This window comes from Mus caroli, chromosome 12 (assembly GCF_900094665.2).
Source record: "Mus caroli chromosome 12, CAROLI_EIJ_v1.1, whole genome shotgun sequence".
Lineage (NCBI taxonomy): Eukaryota > Metazoa > Chordata > Mammalia > Rodentia > Muridae > Mus > Mus caroli.
In genome coordinates this window covers 45746077-45752059 of record NC_034581.1, presented here as the reverse complement: position 1 = coordinate 45752059, position 5983 = coordinate 45746077, and positions in this window count along the sequence as shown.

Genomic DNA, 5983 nt, shown 5'->3' with positions numbered 1-5983 from the left:
TTTCTTTAAGTGAGTTATTAAAGACCTTTTGATGTCTTCTACCATCATCATGAGATATGCCTTTAAATCTGGGTCTAGGTTTTCTGGGCTGTTGGGGTGCCTTGGACTCGTTGAGGTGGGAGTACTGGTTTCTGATGATGGTGAGTGGTCTTGGTTTTTGTTAGTAAGATTCTTGTGTCTGCATTTCACCATCTGGTAAACTCTGGAGTCAGTTGTTATAGTTGTCTCTGGTTAGAGCTTGTTCCTCTCCTGATTCTGTTATTGTCTACCAGTAGACTGGGAAGACTAGCTTTCTCCTGAGTTTCAGTGGTCAGAGCACTCTCTGCAGGCAGGTTCTCCTCTTTCAGGGAAGGTGCACAGATATCTTGCGTTCAGTCTTGCCTCCTGACAGAAGATGAAGGCCTGAAACAGGACCTGTCCCAGAAGCTGTTAGCTTCTGTAGTCCATACTCTCACCTGTGCAGACTAGTCTCAGTGGAGACCGGGAGCCAAGATGTCTCCTGCAGATGCACAGGCAAAGCCCTCCCGGGCCTGGCAGACACCTATCCTCTGTCAGGGAAGGTGCCCGGATGTCTGGAGCCCGAAAGGGGTGGGCGGCCTCAGAAGCTCTGTGGCTCCCTCCTATCCCAGAAGTTGTTATCTTACCTGTGAAGAGTAGTCTCGGTGGAGTCCGGGATCCAAGATGTCTCCCGCAGATGCTCAGGCAATGCCCTCCCCCAAAATCAATTCTTAAAGGCACTTATAATAAAAGAATACTGAAAGAGAGCACACAGATCCATACCCCAGACTAATGTGGGGACAGGTTTTGAGTGTACATGTTATGGGAATGCCAAGGTTCCAGAAGGCTAAGTTTCCATGAAACTCTTTGCCTCGTGACTGCTTCCAGGCTTTTAGGCCTGTCAAGCAGACTTCACTGGAGTGGATGTAGAATCTAACAAAATAGATGTTGAACCAAATTTATTTTAAAGATATGGGAAGGACATCTCATATTCATCAAAGAAATAAATCCAGCAAGATGACATTTCAATTTTTAATTTATTTGCCTCAAATGAAAGGGCATCCACATTTGTAAAAAAGAAACATTACAAAAGTTTAAACCACACATTGAACCTTACACATTAGTAATGTGAGACTTTAATATCTATGCTCCCACCAATGGACAGGTCATCCAGACAAAAACTGAACAAAGGAATACTGGAATTAATAGATTTTATTAACCAACCACACCCAGCATATACTTACAGACTGTTTCATGAAAATACAAAAGAATATACCTTCTCAGCAATTCATGAAACTTTCTCTAAAATTAACCCCATGTATCCTATCAGACCAACAAGGATTAAAGCTAGATTTCCACACCAAAACCAGAAAGCCTACAAACCATGAAAAGTGAATAACATTCTAGTGAGGAAAAAAAATAGGTCAAGAAAGAAAGAAAGAAACTAAAGATTTCCTAGAACTCAATGAAAATGAATGCACAATATACCCAAACTTATGGGAGAAGGTTCTAAGAGGCAAGGTTATAGCACTAAGTACCATATTAAAAAAATGGATGATTCTAATACTAACAACAAAGCTGCCCCCATGAATACTCTAGAACAAAAAGAAACAAGCATACCAAACAGGAATAGACAGCAAGAAATAAACTCAGGGCTGAAATCAATAAAATAGAAACAAAGAGCACGACATGAAGAATCAATGTTTCTTTGAGAAAATCACAACAGACAAGCCCTTATCCAATCTGATTAAAATACAGAGAGAGGTTATCCAAATTAACAAAATCAGAAAAGAAAAGGTGGTCATACCAAGATATACCAAAGAAACCCAAAGAACCATTAGGTCATACTTAAAAAACGAGCACACATGGAGGGAGCCATGGCACCAGCTGCATATGTAGCAGATGATGGCTTTGTCAGGCATCAGTGGGAGTAGAGACCCTTGGTCTTGTGAAGGCTCCATGGCCTAGTGTAGGGGAATGCCAAGGCAGGGAGGTGGGAGTGGGTGGGTGGGCGGGTGAGGTAACACCCTCATAGAAGCAGGGGGAAAGGGGAAGGGGAAGTGGGAAGGGAACCAGGAAAGGGCATAACATTTGAAATGTAAATAAACAAAATATTCAATAAAAAAACCTGTACTTCCCAAAACTTTGAAACCTAAAAGAAATAGACAATTTTCTCAAAAGATACCATTTAGCAAAGTTAAATCAAGATCAGACAGACAACTTAAGTAGACCAATAACCCCTAAGGAAATATAAGCTGTCATTAAGAGTCTCCTAACCCAACCAAACCAAACCAAACCAAACTAAACCAAACCAAACAAAACTAAACCATATCAACCAACCAAACAAACAAGCAAAACCTCAAAACAAATAACAAATACAAAACACAAAACAAACAAAAAAGCAAAAAACACAGGGCCAGATTTTTTTTTCAAAAAAAAAATTCCACCATTCTACCAGACAGTCAAAGAACTAATACTAATGTTCCTCACTCCTCAAATTATTCCACAAAATAGAAACAGATAGAACATTGCCAAATTCATTTTATGAGGCCATAATTACCCTGAAACCAAACCACACAAAGACTCAAAAAAGAAAGAAAATTACAGACCAATTTCCCTTATGAACCTCAATGGAAAAAAAGTACTCCACAAAATACTTGCAAACCAAATCCAAGAACACTACAAAAAGATTATGTACCATGATCATCTTCCCAGAGGTGCAGAGATGATTCAACACAAAAAAAATCAATAAATGTAATTCACCATAAAAATAAAATGAAAGAAAAAGCAACATGATCATCTAGTTAGATGCTAAAAAAACTTTTGACAAAATCCAGCAGCCCATTATGATAAAAGTCTTGGAGAGATAAAGGGGAAAAACCCACATACCTGCATGTAATACAGGTAATTTACAGGTAATACAGGTAATTTACAGCAAGACAATAGCCAACAACAAATTAAATGGAGAGAAACTTAAAGCAATTTCACTACAATCAGGAACAACTCAAAGCTCTCTACTCTGACTATATCTATTTAATATATTACTTGAAGTTCTAGCTAGAACACTACCATAACTGAAGAAGATCAAGGGAATACAAATTGAAAAGAAGATGTCAATGTAATGTTATTTGCAGATGATATGGTATGTACCAGAGAATTCCTACAGTTGATAAACTCCCTGAGCAAAGTGGCTAGAAGGGAGATTAACTAAAATTAATTATTAGTCCTCCTTTCTACTAATAACAAACAAAAAAGTTGAGGAAGAAATTGGGGGGGGGGACATCCTTCACAATAGACACGAATAATATAAAATATGTTGGAGATAACTCTAAACAAGCAAGTCAAAGACTTGTATGAAAAGAATGTCAAGTCTTTGAATAAAGAAGTTGAAGAAGATATCAAAAGAAGGAAAGATAGCCCCTGTTCATGGATCAACAGGATTAATATAATAAAATGGCCATCTTAACAAAAGCAATCTACAGATTCAATGCAGTCCCAGTCAAAGTTTCAACAGTTCTTTTCAGATCTTACAAGGAAAATGTCTAACTTCATATGAAAAACAAAACAAAACCAACCAAACAAACAAAAAACACGAAACAAAAAACAAACAAAAACAACAACAACATTAAAAAACCAAACAACTCCCAAAACAAGATAGCTAAAACAATGGTCTATACTAAAAGAACTTCCAGAGGTTTCACCACCCATGATTTCAAGCTTTTCTAGAGAGCTACAGTAATAAAAACCATATGGTATTGGCATAAAACAAACATGTTGCTAAATGAAACTGAATCAAGGACCCAAACATAAATTCATACACCTATGAATACCTGATTTTTGGTAAAGAAATCAGAAATATACAATGGCAGCAGGAAAAAAGCCTCTCCAACAGATGGCACTGGTCCAACTGGATATCTGTATCACTCTGCCCAGAGCTCATTACCAGGTGGATCATGGACCTCAACATAAAACCAGACATTTCAACCTGATAAATGAGAAAGTAGGGAATAGTCATGAAAACATTGGCACAGGAGACAACTTTCTTAAAAGAATACAAATAGCACAGGCAACAAGACCAAAAATTAATAAATGAGACATCATGAAACTCTAAAGTTTCTGTAAGGCAAAGGGCATTGTCAATATGACAAAACATAAATGGGAGAAGATTTTCATTGACTCCACATCTGACAGAGATCTTCACTTGATCTTAGCCAAAAGGCCGAGAAGCGATCTGACAGAGATCTTATATCCACAGTATATAAAGCACTCAAGAAATTCAACATCAACTGACCAAATTATCCAATTAAAAATAGGATATAATTCTAAAGAGAATTTTCACCACAGTAATCTCAAATGACTGAGAAACACTTAATGAAATGCTCAACATCCTTAGCTATTAGGGAAATGCAAATAAAACAACTTTAATATTTCATCTTAGACCTGTCAAATTAGCAAAGATCAAAAGCACAAATGATAGCTCAGGCTTGGGAGGATGCAGAGCAAGGCAGACAGTCCTCTATTGCTGGTGGGAGTGCAAGCTAGAACATACATTTTAAGAATCAATATGCTGGTTCCACAAAATATTGTGAATTAATCTTCTTCAAGATTTCAGTATACTATTCCAGGGCATATGCTTAAAAGGATGCTTTATCCTACCACAAAGACCCTTGCTCAACTATTTTCATAGCAACTATACTCATAGTAGCCAGAAACTGGAAACAACCCAGGTGTCCTTCAATGAAAGAATAAATTAAGAAATGGTACATTTACACAATGAGGTATTGCTCAGCTGTTAAAAATGACATCATGAAATTTGCAGGCAAGTGGCTAGAACTGGAAAAAGAATCATTCTGAGTGAGGTAACCCAGACAAAGAAAGATATGTTCTCATTTATCAGTGAATTACAGCTGTTAGGTAAAGGATAATTATGCTACAATCCTCAGACCCAGAGAGGCTAAATAACATGGAGGACTTCAGAGTGGGCGGACCTCCCTGGGAAGGGGAAATAGAATAGATTTCATGAGTGAAACTATGGGTGGTGGTTATGTAAACAGAAGAGATAAGCCCAGGGATGTGTGGTGAGTGATGGAGAGAGAGTACTGTGACAGTCATGGCATAGGTCTCAAACTGGAAATGTCATTGATTAGATACTTCCTTAAGTTTTACACCACCTTTACCCCAGAACATATTGCAGGCAGGGCAGATTTTAGGTCAAAGATTTTGTGGCTGCATTGGGGTCCCAATCCTTTCACTGGAACCTTCACCTGGCTATAGAAGATGGACAGTTCAAGGTTCATATTCGTTATTACTAGGAGTCTTCTCTAGGGTCTTTCTTGTAGACTCCAAGGAGGTTCTGTTGCACCAGATTTCTACCTGGCTGCCAAAATTCCTTCCAATTTCAGTCATTTCTTCCACTACTGTCTTCGTTCCTTCGTTCCCCTGACCTCATTCTTCCCGTTCCTATACCCTCCTGACTGCAGCCTGGTTATTCCATGTTGGGTTGATATCCCTGAGAAGCCTTCTCTTTTCTGAAGAGAAACAGAAAAGTGGATCTGAGGTGAGCAGAATGAGTCTGGGAGTAGAGAGTGTAGGCAAGCCATGGTTGAGTTGTCTTGTATGAGATAAGAACATATAAATAAATTAATTAACAGGAGAAACTTGTTTGGATGAAGTTAAAATTGAAAGGAAAAAAAAAACTGAAGCATGCAAAGAATCAGTGAAACGAAGAGCTACCCCCACACCTCAATCAACAAGGTTTACAAACCTCTAGACAAACTAACAAAACAGAGGAATCCAAACATATAAAATTAGAGATGAAAAGGGAGACATTACAACAGATACCAATAAAGTTCAAGAAATTATGCAGATATATTTTATTTTTTTAAATATATTTTATTACGTATTTTCCTCAATTACATTTCCAATGCTATCCCAAAAGTCCCCCATACCCTCCCCCCTCTCCTCCATTTCCCTACCCACCCATTCC